At 35.7% G+C, this 23292-nt stretch overlaps 1 pseudogene; it reads right to left on the reverse strand.

The window, feature by feature from the left end:
• Positions 1 to 14111: 14111 nt before the first annotated feature.
• Positions 14112 to 14201, reverse strand: LOC131947497 (uncharacterized; annotated as a pseudogene).
• Positions 14202 to 23292: the final 9091 nt, after the last annotated feature.

Genomic DNA, 23292 nt, shown 5'->3' on the forward strand with positions numbered 1-23292 from the left:
TATTCCAAACAGAAACAATATTTACTCCTGGCGATTAGCAAACTTCACCATCGATGTGTTTAGATCAGACCCGCGCTTGATGCCAGGGTTCCCTTTAGTGTCTGGTGACGTATGCTACCAGCAGGTCGACGCTCTAGGACCTGGGACCTATATTTTGAACTGTACAACGCCTGTTTTGGGGACTTTTCTCATGATTAAAAGGTGCTGTTATTATACAACGTTTATTATGTAAAATATGTTAATTTTCATGATTTCTTCATAATAAATATATGGATGACATTTTAATATGTATAAAAACTATAAAAATACAAACACATTCTATATGTACCCATTAAAAGTACGAATGTAAAAAAAAGCATTTATGTGTGGTATAGCTTAACACACCTGAATTTAACCAAGTGGTGCATTCAGCGCCGTCTCATTAAAGGAGTTGAAAACATTGACAGCATAATATGCATATTATGTATACGGTTGAGCAGGGTCACTGTATTGCTGTGCTATCCATGCAACCTCATCCCGTTTAAGCTGACCGATAGAAAAATTTAAGATGACAACATATCTATTTTGACAAAAAAAAAAAAAAAAAAAAAATTGGCGAGATCGATCGTACTAACGAAACGGTAGGTCATTTTTTTTATGTTTTGTTGGATGTCATTATTAAACTGTGTTTATAGCTGTGGAGTGCAGTAGAGGATAAGTCTTACTAGTTTTTCTTTTCGTTGTCACCGATACATCTATTTTGCTTCATTATCTATCTCTATATATAATTATCTTCTTGAAGACGCTAGAAAACAAGCTGTAAGCGTGCTCCCTACCACTCCACCCCATCATGGTCTGGTGAGCGTTGGTTCACGCTAAATGTTTACAATCGTAGAGCCGGGTTTAGTGACGGTTACTAGGGGCAGATAATTTAGTTTGAAGCGATTATAAACTTAGGGGAGGTAACTAAGAGGAGGCTGCTTTCACGGGGAGGGGGGGGGGTGTATGGTAGGGGTTGGGGTTGGGGGAAAAGGGGGTGGGGGTAGTGTCGTCCTTAACGATCTACTGATAGTGTTTTAAAGCAAATATTTTCAGTGGCAGCATTGGTTCTGTCGAATTCACAAATTATGAATTACTGAAAAGTAGAAAATAAAACAACTAAATTGCGGCGTACGATATGCCGCGGGTCGGCTCGTATATATCTAAAGCAAAGTGGTCGGGTGCCGCAGGCGCTTCAAATTTGCCATGCTACTGCCTTGGGGCGACACACCGCATAACACTTGCTGATTTAAAAGAATATACGAGAAAGTTTAAGGGAGATTACTCCCGCTCTTTATTTATTATATATAGGCTAACTATATTGTGTCGCGTTACCAGACGAAGTAATCGATAATTCTTTTCGTTATGAAAAGGAATTATAGAAATACCGAGCAAGGATGTGCTTGTGTATAATAAATTAACTGTTCTATTATTGTATACCTTTGTTACATTGTTTTATACCTTAGGTACTATCTGGACATCTTTACCGAGATCCGACTAAGCTTGACGTGATAGATTCAGATAGTTTATTCTCAACGAACACAACACATCAGTACAAATGTGGGAGTCTTAGAGAAATAATGTTTTACCATGTCACTATCGTTTTCTTGACCTCCAGCATAGGGCTTCTAGTCGAAACTAAGCCTTTGGTTAACGCTGCACTGTTTAAACCCGCGTATCAAAGTTCTATCATTGCATCCACTGACGGGCCCAGTAATGGAAACGACGGTAGCATAGACCAAGACCCAGCGAATTACAGAATAGTTCACACAGACAGCGAGTATGCAGGTTGGTGGCTCGTCGATTTTCAAGGGTGGTTCCTGGTCGACCATATTGTATTCACTAACAGGTAATTGATATTTACCTTTATCTACACATGAACATCACTCTTGAAAAAATTATATATATATATATATATATATATATATATATATATATATATATATATATATATATATATATATATAATATATATATATATATATATATATATATATATATTATATATATAAATATGAAAGTACAGGGGATGGCAACTCGGGATATAGACATAATTTTTAATCCATTTTAAATACTTAAACTTTTAAAAATAGAATAAAATCTCTTAGAAAAAAGAACTGCACACCAATTGAACGCCAAATAAAATGCGCATAATTGAGCGGAATATTATTAGTACTTTATAAATTCACATGCGTTTTTTGAGAAATCGGAAATAGCAAAAATTACTTTTTTCGGTCAACGGAAAGGACTCAAAATTTTATAGAAATCAGAGCATTAGGTGTTTTACTTACATGTGGAATTTCATTTATCTATTTGAAATAGTACTCAAGTTATAGGCTTTTGAACAATTCAAAGTAGAAAAAGTTCCAATTCCGGTTATCGGAAATCGCTCAAAAGTTGAAAAGGATCTACCATTTTGACATAATATTAATATAAGAAATTTCATCAACCTAGCTGTAGCGGTACTCTAGTTATCGTGTTTACACACACACACACATAGACACCCATACACACACAGACATACGGACAATATTGCTTTTAACTGTTTTTCCGACTCAGGGGGGCGTTAAACGTCGAGATTTGCAAAAATCTCGATTTTTTTTTTGCACGATTACATGACTTTCTCTATACTTCGTATATACGAGAAAGTAAAAATAAATACACAATACATTAGTAAATTTAAATAATTTTCGTTTCTGCCATCTAGATTTGGTGGTTGGGCCACACGATTAGCAAATTTCACCATCGATGTGTTTAGAACAGACCCGCGCTTGATGACAGGGTTCCCGTTGGTGTCTGGTGACGTATGCTACCATCAATTAGATCCTCTAGGGCCTGGGACTTTTTTGTTCAACTGCACAACACCAGTGCTTGGAAGGTTTCTAAGAATTGTAAGGTAAAAATACAAAATACATTATTAGTTGAAATTAGAGTAATGTAATCTTATATATTATATAAATATAAATATAAACGCAAACGCAAACACAAACAGAAACAGAAACAGAAACACAAACATAAACACAAACGCAAATATAAATGTAAATATAAATATAAATATTGGTTGTTAATCTTAATATGTCATGCATTGGGGAAATGTATAGATATTAATTATTATAATCTTATTGTTCAGCAGGTGCGTTTTTTAAATAATTATTTTATTAAAGAATATATTTAACTCTTAGATACACAACGGATGTTCTTCATTTCTGTGAGCTGGAGGCGATATCGACCTTCATGGACCCTATGGAAGCGATCTACACAGGGTACGACGACAAAGTACTCAGTCTGTCTCCAATTGTCACAATCACTACAGAAACACCGACGTTCTGCGCCCTCGGCTGTCTGAGGGTCAGAGACACTCGGATTTGTCTGGCCTTCAACTGGTTCCAGTCCACGGGGCTCTGTCAGCTGTTGGACTTTAACCCCATTAACAAGAGTCTGGTGGCAAGTCTTGCTAGTCAGGTTGGGGCTAGACTCTACGTGGTTCAGCCAATAACCACTTTAGGCTTAAAGCAGTGAGAGCCACTTGACGATTAAAAATAATTATATTTTCAATCCTCAAGCACATTTTTTGAAAAAAAATATTTGTCTAAACTTTCTAAATTTATTTTAAGCGTCTTTTTTTTCACATTTAAGATGTAGGACCCTAATGCTGTAAACATACTTTGTCCACGCTGAAATTTTTTAAAGTATTCATTTGTATTGGCCCACTCTTTCTCCCACCCTCAAATGTCAACGCCCCCACACATTTAGTTGACCTCCGAATTCCAATATATATATATATATATATATATATATATACATATATATATATATATATATATATATATATATATATATATATATATATATATATATATATATATATATATATATATATATATATATATATATGTGTGTGTGTGTGTGTGTGTGTAACTAGTGTAGTTACAAAAACAACGTTGTGAGGGTGTCAGGATCTCAAAGAATACACAACCAACACGATTGAGGCTATTACAGTATCCTTTATTTCTCTTAAACGCGCCACCCACAGCAACCTGTCTCCTTTCACTCCAACCTTCAACTGTCCTCCGCAATCATTCCTACACACCACCTTTTTCCCGCTCACAACACAGCCACTGTCACCCGACCAGTCGCTTCCCTTGTACCCTCGTTCACTCCGTACAACAACATACACGTCAACACACCCGGCCTCGCGTCTCACTACATGATACACACACACACACAGTGATCCGTTCCACGTATTCACCTTTCATACACATTACATCACCACAAACAAATAGTGTCTGTCAAAAAGGACATGGTCAAGGCCAGAACTGAACTGAGTTATTTATAGTTATGATGCAACTGATATACTCTGGTGTGACTAAAATAGATTTTTACTTGTCAGCTTGAAGACAAATAGACAAATTAGTAATAGAAACGATGCAATAGTTGGTACCGAAGTAGAATAGTTTGACCTTGATAGACATCGTTGACAACACCGGATGTACATCTGCGTGTGACTGTGTGTGGATATAAGAGCGATACTTTTGGGTATTAGGAGAGCCAGACAGAAAATGTAGAGCGAGACAGATGTATGCAGAAACGTAGAGATCGAAGATGTGAGCTGAGAGACAGAAGGTTTGAGATACAGAAGATGGAACGATCGGGCGCTGGAAAGAAGAAAGATATAGAATGGACTGAATGCAGAGACAAGTTTTGGTAGATAGAGATACGGAATGATACAGTGTGTGGGCCTCTGACAGTGGAGGTCTGTTGAGATTTACTTAATCATCTAAACTGTAATTATTCATGGAGAAATAAAGTGAAGTAATATTGAACCTGCGGGCAGAGTGTGCTTCTTTATACCAGGTGTGTGAATCGGTACCAAATGAGGTGTCCTCAGCCTAGAGGTGGGATTTCCTAAGCCGTTGACGAATACCTACAGACAGGAGGTTGTACACGCCTCTGTCGCATTTGGGTGCCGTGAGGAAGGGGTCGCACAAGACCTAACAAAGAACGACACACATGCTGCTGGCTGCTGCTACTACTACTTGGTCATATATATATATATATATATATATATATATATATATATATATATATATATATATATATATATATATATATATATATATATATATATATATATAACTAAATAACATGTTTTGCATATCTTGCAATGCTACTAATATTGATAATGTGGTATATTATATAGATTTATTATTTTTGATAATGTCCATTAGTAGGCCTACATATTAAAAGTAGAACCTTGAACATGTTGAAAATCAAATAGTTTGCTAACACCTTTACGATATGCACTTGATTGAGTTGTTTTTTTTTCCTTCGACCATCAAAAAAAAACTTTGTGTAGAAAGAAAAGAGTTAAAAGTATTATTTTTCTCTAATAATAACAGATTTACTTACTCTAGGAAAGTAAATAAGGCTAGACTCTCCCTTTATATGCCAAAACCACAGCAACATCAACTCTAACTCTGTAGTCTACGTTTGGTCTTTCTAATACGTTATTTCTTAACACAAAACAACATCAGGTCTTTCCAACGCTTCTCTGTAGTTGTGTGACTACCGCATTGAAACACATTATTGTTTGCAATCCTTCAAAAGAGTGCCTACATAAAGATAAGGTGGTGTTAACTACAGCCATTGAGTAAATTATAACAGTTTTGGTCTCTGCCTCGTACTGTAATGTATATTTTCTTTTTTGTCGTGTATGTATATATATTTAAAGAAAATATTATTTTCCGTACTTTTTAGTGCACTATTAAAAAATAAACCGGGAGTGATCTCCCCTAAACTTTCTCGAATATTCTAATATAACACTACGGGGGATGGCAACTCGGGATATAGACTTCTAGACATGATTTTTAATCCATTTTAATTACTCAAATTTTTAAAATAGAATATAATCTCGTAGAAAAAAGAAATGCACACCAAGTGAACGCTAAATAAAGATGTGCATAATAGTGCGCAATATTATTAGTACTTTATAAATTTACATGCGTTTTTTGAGAAATCGGAAATAGCGTAAATAAGTACTTCCGGTTAACGGAAATTACTCAAAATTTGACAGATGGTAGGGAATTAGATCTTTTACTTACATATCAAATTTCATTTATCTATCTGAAATAGCACTCAAGTTATAGGCTTTTGAAAAATTCAAAGTAGGCAAAGTACCACTTCCGGTTATCGAAAATCGCTCAAAAGTTGATACGGATCTACTATTTTGATAAAATACTTATATATGAAATTTCATCAACCTAGCTGTAACGGTACTCAAGTTATTGTGTTTACACACGGAAACACACACACACACACACAGACATACGGACAAGATTGCAAAATTATGTTTTTTCCGTATCAGTGAGATGTAAAACGTCGTGATTTGCAAAAATCTCGATTTTTTTTGCACGATTACAAGACTTTCTCTATTCTTCGTATATACGAGAAAGTAAAAAAGCATATTATTCAAAAACAATTTTTTTTTATTACACAAAGAAATTATGCTCACCGTAAAAAGGGCATGACGACGCCAGTTTCTTGTAGCCTTGAATATCTAAGTGCCATGGCATACAAGTTATTATACTTGAACCTATTTTATTCTTTGTTGTACTTTAACTTTATCATTATGTAACTTGCTATTAATAAAAATTAAGTGTCTGTAATTGTAATTTGTTGCTTTATAAAATGTGTCGGCCTTTTATATGACTTATTCGAACGTGCTACAGTTAGGGGTTATGTGCTTGCAACTGTTGGGGTTCGCTTTCAGAAATTTGCCCCCCCCCCCCCCCCCCACCCAGAAGAAAGTATACCGCCCCCCCCCCCCCCCCCCCCCGAACGAGATGCAATTTATATTGAAAACATACTTTACCAGTGTCCACCCCCCCCAAATGTAGAGCGTTCCCCCCAAAAAAATAAAATATCAAGTGCCCCCCCCCCCCCCCCCCACCCCCCGGAGAAAAAAGTCTGGAAGAAACACTATTCGCTTTAGTGCAAAGTTAGGAAATGATTTGTTTTCTGCATATAGCTATCTTTCTACTTCATACCGACGTTAACCAAGAGGCAATAAAAAATAATCTAAAAAACAATCAGAATCGGTGGAAACTAAATGCTAATGTCATAAAAAGAAGCAATAAAAATTTTGACCTAATGTAGATTGTATAACACATACTATTTTTCTCGTAAATTGTATTCTGATGGATGTTTTCAATTATTTAGTGTATCAATTTTAAATTGTTTAAGAGAAAGAAATAACTATATTTATTATTAAATGAAATATGTTTCAGTGGAATATATCTCCAACATAAATGTTAAATATCTAGCCTTAGCGCTTTAAAGATCTATGTCTAAGGTAATGATCATAAACAGGAGATTTGCTGATGTAGACAAGATGACCGCTATAGTGTCACATTCTCAAGGCCAAGCAGTGTTTCTTCAAGACTTTTTTCTCCGGGGGGGGGGGGGGCACTTGAAATTTTCGGGGGGGGGGGGGGGGGGGGGCGGTAGACTTTCTTCGGGGGGGGGGGGGGGGGGCGGGACACTGTTAAAAGTATATATTTTCTATATAAATTATATACATTTCATTTCGTTCGTGGGGGTGGGGGGGAGCTTTGCCCCCCCCCCCCCCCCAAGAGATGCCTGGAAGAAACTCTGTGGCTAAGCAGATCTCTGTAGGACAATAAGCTCACAAACTTGGATTAGGTACAGGTGCACAGGTCCAGGCTACAGTGGGGCGACCGTCCTACAAGCTGGGTAAGACAACACTATTCACAATGGATGAAGCTATGCAGGAAATTCAAGTGGGGAGGTGGTGAACTCGTGTAACCTTTAGTTCTCTCCTCTTGCCTTCACAAAGAATGATAATAAAATGACGAAACATTTTCTTTTCGTTTACTAGTGCTTTTACTTTCTTTAAAGACTGATGGGCCACTTCTTATTTACAAATCTATGTAAAGATCACCCACTAGCTTTTGACTTACATTACGTAAATGTTTGGTTTATAGTTAAAATATATTTTCATCTGAATTAAATATTTTAATTAGTTTCTTCAAGATTACTTTGAAATAAAACTTAAGCAGTAAAAAGCTTAATTTAATTGTTTTTAAAAAATATGGACTGTTTTCACTGACATGTTTGCTGTGTTATAATATATATATATATATATATATATATATATATATATAATATATATATATATATATATATATATATATATAATTGTGGAAATAAATGTAAAAGGAAATACATTATTGATACTAGTGTTACAGATCACAGGGAATAAACCATAGTTGTCACATTTTTTCCCACTTTAAATGAAAATGAGATTTTCTGTTTGCTGTTCCATTGTGGCATGATTTTAAAATCCTAAATATTGAGAGGATCGAGGGGGTTTTACGCCTTTGTATTGTCATACGTGATATATATATATATATATAAATATATATATATATATATATATATATATATATATATATATATATATATATATATATATATATATATATATATAATATATATATACACTAGTACTACATGAGTATAGCCCTAACTCAATAATTTAAAAAAGCGCACATGTGTGGTTAAGCCCGTGTGGTCTTGATACATTAAAGCAGGGGTCTCGTCTACGCTGTCTTAATCGCTACACAAATTAAAACAACTTCTTTTATACAACGATAAGCTTTTCATAGAGTGCCTTAGCGTTTGCTCAAATACATTAATTTAATACGTTTTCCAGTAACACATTATAAAAGAAATACAGCATTAAAAGCGCAGGAATAATTTGTTTCAATGGTCAATCTGTAAATGTCAATCAGGAGACTGTTTGGATATTAAGTTGTGATATCGCTGAACTAATGTATAAGAAAAGTATAATGAAGCTGACTAAAGTTCTCCTTGGGCAAACAAAAACCCACCCGCCATTTTTTTAACTTGTCTCTAAGGAAGTCATTTGCTTACAATTTAATGATCTCCATCTGCGTTTCATCTGGGCAACTGGCCACATTTGCTTCAAATGGATTTTGAAACAGTCTCAGTTCTTCTGCCTTTGAATCCTAGTGAGAAAACCGCTACTGAAACTGCAGCTGGAGGTCTGTAATTATCTCGCATGCAAATGATGTGGAAACTCAGCTGTTGCTGAAAGTGCGTCAAATTTTTGCCCTATCCTTGTTCAAAAAACATGGAACAGCTTTCCAGCGACTCATCTATTGTAATTTGAAAAATTGCGAAACTTGTTAGCAGTTTTCGCTATTTGAGTCATAATGTTTTTATTCCCCCCCCCCCCCCCACCTCCCCGAAGAAAGTCTACCCCCCTTTCCCGAACGAAATGAAATTGATATAGAAAATATATACTTTTAACAGTGTCCGCCCCCCCCCCCCGAAGAAAGTCTACCCCCCCCCCGAACGAAATGAAATTTATATAGAAAATATATACAGTGGAAGAAACACTGACACGGACGGCAATGGTATTTTCTCCCAAAGCTACATTTTAAAATTGTTTTGAATTTTCTGGTCACAGTTCTTCAGCCACTTCTAACAAACATTTTTTCCGTGAAGAAAAAGATCTCCGCGGACCGGAATTTGGAGACCCCTGCCCTAAACAGTTAAACAAATACCACACAGCACACGTTTTAGATCAAACCCCACACAACCTACCACACAACACAAGGGGTAGACTAAACGCCACACAACCTACCCCACAAATTTGATATAATACTTATAAATGAAATTTCATTAACATAGCTGTAACGGTACTCAAGTTATCGTGTTTACAGACACACACACACTTTAAGAAAGTACTATTTCCCCTCTAAATTATCCACACACTGCATTTATAAGTATTACATTCTTTTCTCGGCGCGTTTCTATTCTGTTTTTTCAAGAAAATTATGTAATAAAAAACATTTCGATTTCGATTTCCCTAGGATTACCAACCCTTACTGATTTAAAAGAATATCCGATAAAGTTTAGGCGAGATCACTCCCGCTCTTTATTTATTATATATAGGCTAACTATAATGTATCGCGTTTCCAGCCGAAGTAATCGATAATCGTGTTCAAGTTATGAAAAGGAATTATAGAAATACCTAGCAAGGATGTGCTTGTGTATTAATAAATTAACTGTTCAATTATTGTATGCCTTAGTTACATTGTTTTATACCTATCTGGACATCTTTACAGAAATCCGACTAAGCTTGACGTGATATATTCAGGTGGTTTATTCTCAACAAACACAGCACATCAGTACAGATGTGGGAACCTTAGAGAAACAATGTTTTACCATATCACACTCGTTTTCTTGACTTCCAGTATAGGGCTTCTAGTTGAAACTAAGCCTTTGCTGAACGCTGCACTTTTTAAACCTGCGTACCAGAGCTCTACGATTGCAGCAGATTGCGAAGCCAGTAATGGAAACGACGGTGACAATAGTGGCCCAATTATTCACACAAACAGCGAGTATGCAGGTTGGTGGCTCGTCGATTTTCAAGGGTGGTTCCTGGTCGACCATATTATATTCACTAACAGGTAATTGATATTTTTCTTTATCTATACATGAACTTCACTCTTGAGAAATTTATACACACACACACACACACACACACACACACACACACACACACACACACATATATATATATATATATATATATATATATATATATATATATATATATATATATATATATATATATATATATATATATATATATGTATAAATATGTGAAATAAATACATATACATGTTTCGACAACGTGTCTTCTTCTTCTTCGTACTTAATTTTTAGTGTTGGAAAGGGTCCTAGGACCTTTGACCACAGGTGCTTTGACCATAGGGGGTTTGACCATAGGCGGTTTGACCACAGCGGAGCTTTGACCATAGGGGCTTTGACCATAGGGGGTTTGACCACAGCGGGGCTTTGACCATAGCGGTGCTTTGACCATAGGGGGTTTGACCACATGTGTTTTCTCAGCAGAGGGTCTTTGATCACAGGCGGTCTATCAACTGGTGTTTGATCACAAGCGCTGTGTCCGGCTTTGATCATAGGTGTTTTGTCCACATAGGGTCTTTGATCTCAGGTGTATTGTTTCCAGTTGAAACTTGGAATCAAATGCACACGATTGGCGGTGGTGTAGCAGGAACAAATAACATTTGTGAAGGATGGCATTACAGTATTCAGTCTCTCCTCCAATGTAGTCACCCAACAATGTGGCGTTTCCTTGAAGGTCTACAGATGGACTGCACACGGAAAAAGACAACTTTTTTGCAAGGTGTCGCAGGGGCAAGCTACCCAGCTGAGAAGCCATACAAGATGCTGCACGAAAAAGTACAACGTGCTGTCCAGACATATGGTCAAACAGATGTACTGACATATTTGCGTGCTATAGCACATCTGTCATTTAGTTAACCATTTTATGTATTACATCTTTGACTATATTGTTGGAAAGTTTTGTATCATTTTTTATCCTTTATATATGCTATGTATTTTCAAGTACATCTACATTATTTATTTGTGAAACTTGTTATATGTCGCATTATTTGTGTTTCATTTATATTTAAAATAAATCTATGAGGCCTAGCACCAGCCTTTATGGGGAGAATAAAATATAGTTCTTTGCTTTTTTTAAATACATGTTAATTTCTATTAACGTACTCTCAGGAAACATGTATAAAATCGTGTTAATTGTATCACACCTATGATCAAAGCCGGACACACCGCCTGTGATCAAACACCAGTTGATAGACCACCTGTGATCAAAGACCCTCTGCTGAGAAAACACCTGTGGTCAAACCCCCTATGATCAAACACCCTATGGTCAAAGCACCGCTATGGTCAAAGGCCCGCTGTGGTCAAACCCCCTATGGTCAAAGCCCCTATGGTCAAAGCTCCGCTGTGGTCAAACCCCCTATGGTCAAACCCCCTATGGTCAAAGCACCTGTGGTCAAAGGTCCGCGCACCGTTGGAAGGGATCGAGTCTTATCTGCCATAGGGTTTGAACTGGAGATTTTTTCGAATTTATCAACAATGAGCTTTTTACCGACTCGACCACGCCTCCATCACAATTAAGGATACGTGTTGACTGTTTATGCGCCATTGAGGCCATTGACTTTTCTTTTTGGATTTGTTTCCGTAGCCTTTGTCTAACCAAGAACAAACTACAAAGCAGCAGTTGTTTGATTTTGTAGTTGTTTCTCCTAGAAGAGGGGCTGACCCCAGCTAACGAGCCTCAACTGCCCGAGGGTTCGAACTCGAGACTTTTTGGTTTAGCAACCATGAGCTTTACCGACTCGACCACACTGACCCCATGTGAACATTAGTTACTTCTAGTAAGATTGAAGACAAGACACACAATTCTAATCAGCGCTTTAGTTTTTGAAACTTAAGGTGGAATTTCAAATACTATATAGAAATAATGGAAATGCGCAACATATGTATGGAGATAGTAAACCACACCTCAACCTGCTTTTTTCCATCAGCCACAGCAGACTACCTACGATATTACCCTACGGCCAATACCCTGAAATACACCAGCCTACAACGTGCACAACCCACATCCCTGTGTCGCCTACAACAAGCAAAAGTCACACACTTCAACCCATCAAAAATTCACACCTTTCACATTTATTTCCTCATATCATTCATAGGGTGGAGTTAAGAATAATATAGTAAACGAGCTGACCCGCGACGTAGTATACGCCGCCATCTAGTTGTTACAAGCTTTTTTTCAACTCACTTCCTCTGTCTGTCGTCAGTCGTCAGTCTGTCTAGATCGAAACGCCCGAGCGAAATTGCAGCCACTTCTAACTGACAGATACGGCTCATGGTACTTAGGTCAAGACATGAAGACAATGCATCGTGACATTAAATTTGAGTTAATTGGATGCCTAATTAATTTTGTATGATTTAATTACAATTATGACAAAATTAGTAGGCAGTTTTATCCACTCGCGTCATCACTGCAAAAGCGCGTCATCACGTTCAATAGGCGCGCAATGGTTTTTAGTCATGTAACTCTATTGTCGTGTCAGCAGTCTAGTTCTTTACCACTAGACTACGCTATCCCATAATACTTTATGTAATAAAACGCTTGTAAAAAATTATGTTAATATGTAATAATGTTCAACTATTTAAATAATTAAATAATTAAAAGCTAGACTACGCCATCCCATAATACTTCATGTAATAAAAAGCAACAAAAAAAAGATACGGTAAGTATACATAATGATCTACTATATAAATAATTAACAATTAGAAGTTCCCAACGACGGAATGTTACGTCATTGTTCGCCATCGCATCAGCCCAGCTTCGTTTCATTGTATAACCACTCTACTGACGTGGACGTCTCAACCAGCGTTGATATGAGATTGGTGCGTCATCACATTGACCAACGAAATTAACGCCTACACCCGACTGACGGGAATTTGAGCCCGTTCAACCAGTTACACATTTCAAATTGTGTTTCAAAATATTTGTTGCTACACTATATTGTCTTAACATGCCTAAAACTCGTTATACTAAAAAGTATAAAAATAATAAATACATAAAAAAGTTTATAATTACAAGCTTTTATAAATGCAGTAAAAAGATGAAAATAATACACTTTTTTATTAAATATAAAATAATTTTTAAAAATATAATAAATATGCGGTTACTTTAAATATAAAAAAATACTTTCTTTAAATATATTAATGCACTACTTTTTATATCACTATAAATAAAAGCGTTCGCCGCTATAATAATAAGTATTTAAACAAGAGGCCAACTATAAATAGTAGTGCATTAATATTTTTTTCTTTTTTTTTATTGCGTAGTTGATCTTTGAGAGATGGTTAGTTGATTTTCTGGTTTCTGTGACGGAACCTCCCACCTAAGATTTCTACTAGGTGGGTGTCAAAAAAAAAAATAGAAAATTGAAAATTAGCCACTCGTACATTTGAAGCCACCCAATACAAGTACTGGGTGACTCATCTCGAGGGCATGGTGCACTTCGAGTGATGTATAGGCACAACCCCACATCGATCGATGGCGAGATTTGCAATTGATTGCTTGATGAGTTGAGTAGTAGATTGACCGCCTCTCGACCCCGGCAGCCAGCCCTAAAAATTGCTGACAAACCAAATGACTAAGATTTATGTAGATCCATAACAGATACTACACTTTGATCTTAGCCAAAAGGCCGAGAAGCGATCAGTATTGCATTAATATATTCCAAGAAAGTAGTTTTTTTATATTTAAAAAAAATATTTATATTTAAAGTAACCGCAGATTTATTATATTTTTAAAAAAAGTATTTTATATTTAATAAAAATTGTATTATTTTCTTCTTTTTAGTGCATTTATAAAAGTTTGTAATTATAAACGTTTTTATGTATTTATTTTATTTTCTGCTTATCAGCATTCATAATTTGTGAATTCAACACTACCCCCTCCCCCCCCCTTCTCCCTCCCGCCCAGTGAAAGCAGCCGTTTACAATGAACAGATCAATCAGAAATTGTTACCCCCCTTCGTTTCAAATCGTTTAATACTAAATTATCTGCCCCTAATAACCGTCACTAACCCGGCTCTACTATTGTAAAGATTCGGGGTGAACCACAGCTCACCTGACAAGTGGGGATGAGGGTGGTGGCTAAGCTGCGTGGTGTTTTCTATGGTCTCCATGAAGAGAATTATAAATATAGATAGAAGTAGTGGTTGTAATGAAATACTGTGTAGAATAATGTAGAATATATTAGGGTAAAATATAAGTGAATGTAGTAGAATAGAGTATACTGAAGTATAATAAAAGAGTAGAGTTGATTTTTGCAGAGAGTAATAGCATAGGAGACGGCAGCACAATCGATTAGAATGAAATAGAAACCAAAACACACGCGCATCTACAACCCATTCCAAATATGGTAGACAAGAGTTTAGCTGTAGTGAGTTCTGTACCACATCAGTTGGCTTTTTACATTCTATTCAGGTAAACTGTGCTTTTTGACCGAGTTACTTTTCATTGATCTGCATCATATTTGATTAGATTTACAAAGAGCTCCTGTTATAAACCTCAAATGACATATGATTTGGCTTGCACTATCTACGATTAGAGATACGTGTTTGAGTTTTAGGAAATGTATTAATTATGTTAGTAAGATCTAATGTAAAGATGTTTGTTATTGAAACTACTGTATAACCTGTCATTGGCATAACAATGTTTGGCATTGTGTAAAGGCAACATCAACATTTCACCAAGTTGAAGCTTTATGTCATTGAATAGTCTTAAAGATCTTTTGGCAAATTGGATTATCAGTTTTCAGTATTTTAGCGGAATGCCTTTAACAAATAAATATATCTTTAAAAAAAAAAATCCAAAATTTACTTTGAATTTTATTTTAATTTATTTCATGTAATCAGCAAAAACATATATTACTCTCATTTACATACATATTTGTAATATAAAGATTTTATATTAAATTGAATATAAATGTTTCATTTATTTGAAAATATTACTTAAAAACACTTTATTTTTTCAACAAGCAAAGTGTCGTGCTAAAAGCTAGGGCCCAGTTTTGAATCGTCAAAAAATAGCACGTTAAATTAAGCGAAAATGCACGTTAAATAATACGAAAAATTTTTCGAGAAAGAAAAAATAAATACATAATACATTAGCATAACGAGATATTTTTTTTGTCTGCTATCTAGATTAAATAGTTATGCCACACGATTAGAAAACTTCACCATCGATGTGTTTAGAACAGACCCACGTTTGATGCCAGGGTTTCCGTTGGTATCTGGTGACGTATGCTACCATCAGTTAGATCCTCTAGGGCAAGGGATTTCAGTGTTCAACTGCACAACAGCAGTGTTGGGAAAGTTTCTAAGAATTATAAGGTAAAAATACAAAATACATTGTTAATTTAAAACTAGAGTAATGTAATCTTACATCTAATATATATATATATATATATATATATATATATATATATATATATATATATATATATATATATATATATATATATATATATATATATATATATATACATACATTTTAGTTGTTAATCTCCATATTTCATGAATTGGAGAAATGTATACATATTAATTATAAGCTTTTTATTTGGCCAGTAGGGGTCGGCGTGGTCGAGTCGGTAAAGCTCATGGTTGCTAAACCGAAAAGTCTCGAGTTCGAACCCTCGGGCAGATGAGGCTCGTTAGCTGGGGACAGCTACTCTTCTAGGAGAGACAATTACAAAATTAAACAACTGCTACCGTGTAGTTTGTTCTTGGTTGGACAAAGGCTATGGAAGCAAATCCAAATAAGAAAAGCAGGCTGAAATCGGGGTCAATGGCCTCAACGGCGCATAACCAGTTGACACGTAACGCTTAATTGTGTTGGAGGCGTGGTCGAGTCGGCAAAAAGCTCATGGTTGATAAATTCGAACAAAGTCTCGAGTTCAAACCCACTGGCAGATAAATCTCGATCCCTTTCAACACTAATAATTAAGAACGAAGAAGAAGAAGAAGATTTGGCCAGTGTATTTTTTAAATAATTATTTTATTTAAAAAATATATTTAACTCTTAGATACACAACAAATTTTCTTCATTTTTTGGAACTGGAGGCGATGTCGACGTTCATGGACCCTATGGAAGCGGTCTACACGAGGAACGACGACACGGTACTCAGTCTGTCTCCCATTGTCACAATCACTACAGAAACACCGACGTTCTGCGCCCTCAGCTGTCTGGGGGTCAGGGACACTAGGATTTGTCTGGCCTTCAACTGGTTCCCGTTCACGGGGCTCTGTCAGATGTTGGACTTTAACCCCAGTAACAAAAGTCTGGTGGCAAGTCTTGTAGGTCAAGTGGGGGCTAGACTCTACGTGGTTCAGCCTATAACCACTTTAGGCTTAAAGCAGTGAGAGTCACTTGTAAATATTTATATTTTTCTACAGTTTATTTCAATCCTCAAGCACATCATTTTTAAAATATTTTTCCAAACTTTCTAAAATTTGTGTTTAGCCTCATGCACAATTATTCATGCGTATTTTTACACATTCCGCATGTACTGCTATAAACTCATTTTGTAAACGCTGAATGTTTTTATAGGTAGTCATCTATCATGCTGTGAAATACTTTCGATGAGCCTCGCCCCCCTCCCTCCCTCACATGTCGACGATGACACACATTGTAATTGTAATTCCAATAAAACTCATTTAATGTTATGTATTGTATAACTTGCAATGCTACCAATTGATAATTTGGAATACTATATGGATTTATTTTTCGGTAATCTCCATTAGTAAGTCTGGTCTACATATTATAAGTAGAACCTAGAACGTGATGGAAAACAAATCGTTTGCTTTACACTTTACTATGTGCACTTGATTAATTTATTGATTTGTTTCTACTATCATCATAAAACTGCAATGTTTTAAACATTCACTTTTTTGTATAGAAAGCAAAGTGTTAAAAGTATTATTTTCTCTAATAACAAATACCTGCGTTAGGAAAGTACATGTATGTAGACTCATTGACGTCCACACTATCCCTTTATTTGCCAAAACCACAGCAACATCATCTCTAATTCTGTAGTCTACGTTTGGTCGTTCTAATACGTTATTTCTAAACCCCAAACAACATCAGGTCTTTCCAACGCTTCTCTGTAGTTGTGTGACTACCGCATTGAACACAATATTGTTTGCAATTGTTCAAAAGAATGCCTAAATATGGATAAGGTGGTGTTAACTACATTCATTGAGTAAATTAAAACAGTTTTGGTCTCGGTATGTACTGTAGTGTAACCGGTATCAAATGTAGTGCTGGCATTGATTTGCATTTGAAATAGAGTTCTGACCTAGTATCTAGGAATAGAAGATAGCGCAAACTAATATTTTAGCGACACCACACAGAGAAGTGGGATTAAGGTTCTTTGAATTTAAATTTCAAAAATATTTGATGAGACGATTTATTAAGATGGCTGATGTTACCAAAGCTTTAAGCTTTCCGTTACTGTTGGGTTTACGGCCAGAGTTTCTTCCAGGCATCTCTACCGCCTACCCCCCAACCTAATGGAATTTCTATAGAAAATATATACATTTACCAGTGTCCACCCCCTTTGGAAAATATTGACCGCCCCCCCCCCCCCCCGAAAATATAAAGTGCCCCCTCCCCCCCCCCCCCCCAAGGAGAAAAAAGTCTGGAAGAAACACTGTTTACGGCTTGAATTGTTATTGTGCTATTGTAGACTTTTAGGTTAAGGTCGACCACTTACTAGGTTTAGAAAGAGATACACTACAATATAAATAAAACAAATAAAAGTGTGGTTCACTATTTTACCTATTGCATGCCTATTAAGTCTACTAACATTTAGGAAGAGACCCAATCTTTCTTTTATAGTTGTGTATTTATACATATTTAAAGAAAATCATTTTTTTTTAAACATTTTAGTGCACTATTTAAAAAAGCATATTATTCAAAAACAATTTTTTTACACAAAGAAATTATTTTCAACGTAAAAAATGGCATGACGACACTCAGTTCTCTAGAAGCTTGACCCTAGCCAGCTTCCTTCGACGCATTGGCTCGTTTTGGTCACAAACTCGTGCTTGTTTATTTTGAAACTTTCTTCTCTGGCCGGTGAACTTTAAATGCACATTTCAGAAGAAGACTTGAATTTCTACGTGCCATAGAATAGAATTTATCATACTCGACCATATTTTGTTTTTCTGTTTTGTTCTTTAACTTTAAATAAAATCAATTTTTTTGAAATTATCCAAAACGTAAAAAGGGCACGACGACGCCGTTTCTTGTAAACTTGAATTTCTACGTGTCATGGCATACAAATGATTTTACTACACCCTTTTTTTCTATGTTCCACTTTAACTTTATCATTATGTAATTAGTTTTTTAATAAAAATTAAACATGTCTGTAATTGTAATTTGTTTGCTTTACAAAACTTGTCGGCCTTTGCATGTGGGCCTTTTAACTTTCGGCTTTTTGTCTATTTCGGTCTTTTGTCCGTGTCGGCCTTTTGTCCATGTCGGCCTTTTGTCCATGTCGGCCTTTTGTCCGGATCTCCTTTTTTACTTGCCCTTTTTTACATGGTGTAGTCTTCTAGCTGTGAAAGATTTACAAAATTAAATCTATTTTATCATCATCTTTGCACGTTCGGGCACAAGCCACTTGGGGCAGATGACAGAGACCTCGGTAAATGAAGTGATAGTGTTATCAGCACTGTGCACAGCGGCATTTGTTTCTCTAACCTGACTTAGATACCCATTGGAGCTGGGTGGACACAGGGACATTCTACTGACTTGCACCCGTATCGGAACTCGAGACTAGCACGCCGTCCCATCTAAATCTAGCTATTTTGGATTTAAACTCCCTAATAAATTACGTGAGGTATTATTGTCGCGCTGTTATAAAAATAATTGAGCAGAGCAATTTATATTTTTGACTACTCCTTTAGGCGCCCCTAAATTATGAGCCCCTCCATTTCATAAGGTTCTGGTTACAGCTTTATTCGACCAACAAACTTAATCCAAGCAGCTAGCCATAAGACTCAGTTATAATAGATGTAATCCAAGGGAGTTAATTAAAAAAAATCTTTCTCCACTTCTAAGTGAGTGTTTGATGGATGGTTTAAAAATTATATAACATTTATCATATTTTACTTTTATATAAATAAAGTTTATTTAAATTGTTTGTCAGTTGTGAGAATAATTATTTGTTTTGCACATAATTAACGTATAAATATAAATACGAAACCTTAATTATTTTAGATTGCATTTATTTTTATCATATTCAACTTTCATTATCTTAGCACAAGGACATACATAGATATACTGAAAATTTTGGATCCCTATACAAAGGGACAAAAAAGCAATTGTCAGTGGTAATGCAACAGTTGTGCCGGCATACTAATTTTCAACTCCCTAAAGGTTTCTATATATTATATGTATGTTTAAGAATGACAGAGATAAAGATAGCGGAAAGTAAATCTAGTACCGTCCATGTATTTCACATTATCAAATACAAATAACTAGACAGCGATCGCATTATGGACAGAGTTTAGGTGCGCTGAAAAGAATTACATGATCTGAGACAAAAAGCAAAAAAAAAAAAACAGTGAGTCATAATTTAAAAAATCACATTGGAGCCGAAACTATTATTTATCCTAGAGGGTAGGTCTTCTCAGCCTACAATTAGCTTCCAATATTTAAACAGTAAACGCTTTTTCTTAATACACACGAAGCGTTTTCCCGCAAAACCCATTTCACTAGAAAAAACATGCAACAAGCCAGAAGGAAGTGTTTCAAACAGCAGCGGCGAGAGCCATTGATTTAGCTAAAAATAGATTTTGTGAAGCAAATGTCATCGATTGAAAGTTTTTTTTATTATTAATAATCAAACGGTACTAACAATATATTTTGAAAGTAAATAACATTTATAAAGCATATGAATCCATAACTTTGACCAGTGGCGTATGAAGATTTTCGGGGAAGAAAATATTGTGATCGTGAAAAACATCATAAAAACAACAAAGACATTCTAACAAACCTCGACGTTTTACATCTTCCGTAGTCGGAAATACTGAGCTTTGTAAGCTGTTCTCTCAATCTGTGAGTGTGCTTATGTTTTACTTTAGTGGACGAAACTTTTATAGGTCTATAAGTATTGGATCTTGTACGTATTTTTTGTGTCAAATTTTACATATTTCCGGTAACTAGAACAGGTATTGTATCTACGATTTATCCAAAACCTTCAGAATTCTAATTAATTTTATATAATTTTCTAATAAAACATTTTCTAAGAACTTTTCCTTAGTCGTTTAGTCGGATATTACTAAAGGTTTCATTTTGGCCGCGATTTATTGAATTAAAATATACGAGCCGACCCGCAGTGTATCATACGCCGCTAATTAGTTGTTCCATTTTCTACTTTTCAGTAATTCATAATTTGTGAATTCGACAGTACCAATGCTGTCACTGAAAATATTTGCTTTAAACCCTACACCCCCCCCCCCCCGTGAAAGCAGCCTCCTTTTAGTTATTTCTTAGTTACCTCCTGTAAGTTTAAAATCGAACAAAATTATCTGCCCCTAATAGAAACCCGGCTCTACGATTTGTAAACATTTAGAGTGAACACCGCTCACCAGACAATGTGGGGGTGGGGTGGTTGTGGTAGTGATAGTGATAGAGAGAAAGAGAGGGGACTGCAAGGTGGCGCTTGCAGCTTGTTTTCTAACGGCTCCCAGAAGAGAATTATATATATAGACGAGAGAGTTAAGGGAAGATAACTCCCGATTTGTTGGTAAACATTTTTCCTTTATTGAATATTTTCAAAGAATAAATCATTGGGCAATAAAATAAAATAAAAAACAATGTGCATTATTGAAAATCTGGATTTTAGTTGAAAGCCAATACCGCCGAGAAGATTCCATAGACACTGTTTTCTATTCTTCTAATTAAACATACATTAAACTACAGCTCCAATGAATCGAGACATATTGTCTGTGCAAAATGTTACCATCGTGGTTTGCAAACGTCACGGTCTGTCCACAATAAAACCTTTCAACCCCAAGTCTAAAGGAAACAAATCTAGTCAATCAGATGGATTTACTAATTAAATAATTATAAGATTCACTGGCGGATTGAACTCAGTGGTGCAGACACATTGTCTAGTGTTAACATTTGTCTGATTAAGAACTACTTGTATTGTATCCAAACACACGCATCCACACACGCACACTTACACACACAGACACAGACACATTGTCTAGTGTTAACATTTGTCTGGTTTACAGCTATTTGTTTTGTCTTCAAACACGCACACACTCACACAAATACACGCGCACACGCTCACACACTCATACACACACTCATACACACACATACTTACACACAGACACATTGTCTAGTGTTAACATTTGTCTGGTTTACAACGATTTGTTTTGTGTTTACACACACACACACACATACACACAAATACACGCGCACACTCTCACACACTCATACACACACTCTCTCACACATACACACACAGACTCATTGTCTAGTGTTAACATTTGTCTGGTTTACAGCTATTTGTTTTGTCTCCAAACACGCACACTCATACACGCACACGCACACTTACACACAGACACATTTCCAGTGTTAACATTAGTCTGGTTTACAACTGTTTGTTTGCGTTCTCAATCAGACAGACAGGCACAATGCCTTCAACTGAACATACGATTCACAATAAGACGTTTTTAATTTTATACTTTGCCCCCGTGACGTAATATAAAATCAACTGCAAAGATTATCGAGTATATTAAACGTTTATTATATCTAAGTAAATAAAACAAACATCAAATATATAAAACAATTATTATATCAAATACAGTGTAACTTAATCTTTAATTTTGCACTTATAAAATGGTAAACAAAAAAAAACATAAAAAATAGAATGATTTGCAAACACAATAATTCAACAAACTAAGTTGGATAAAATTAGTGCACATTGTTGTTTTTTTAATATATTATTTACACTTAAAACTAAAGAAAAATATAGTTTCCTTTACTAAAACTCAGCAAACGAAATGACATTTCAAATGTGATTAATTTATATACCAAAGTGAAAGGAATAGTAAACTCAAAATGAAATTATAAAACAGGTGAAGCATTAAATGTTGATATCAGGTACGAAGTGCATGGTATGTTACAAATATTAATATAAATATGTATGAATTAAGTGAGACATAACATGTTAAGACCAATAATAAGACAGGGCATTCGTTTCCCTGAAGTAAGTAGAAGTCTAAGAAAAATTTGACACAACAATAAAGTGTTACGACTGGTGAGAGTTAGGGAATAAAAAATATGCTGGGAAGTTTCTTGTCAGTGGCATGTTGACTTTTTATTAATTACGTTGATCCTATTGACCGAGTGGTCGAGGGGGGGGGGTGGTAAGCACTCGGTTGCTGACCCGATAGTCTCGAGTTTTAACTCCCGGTCAGATGAGGCTCGTCAGCTTTGGAAAGCAACACATCCAGGGAAGGTGGCTCTGACATCTAACAGGTGATTGGATCACAAACTCCGGTCTTCTTTCGGCAGCTTCTGCGACTCAGCTGCTTCAATACCGCGCAGGTAACGTCTTGTTCTCTAGGTATATCAGCTTGAAGAGAGAAGGGGGTCTGATGAAAAGGTAGCATCTTCTTAATTTAGGACCCAGGCTATTGCTTGGATTTCCAATGCGCAATCATCCAAAGTTCTATTAACTATAGAGCCATACTTCGTCTTATTGATGACTATTCTTGG

Source organism: Physella acuta, unplaced genomic scaffold, assembly GCF_028476545.2.
Source record: "Physella acuta isolate Inbredline_101_S28 unplaced genomic scaffold, ASM2847654v3 ptg000595l, whole genome shotgun sequence".
Classification (NCBI taxonomy): Eukaryota; Metazoa; Mollusca; class Gastropoda; family Physidae; genus Physella; species Physella acuta.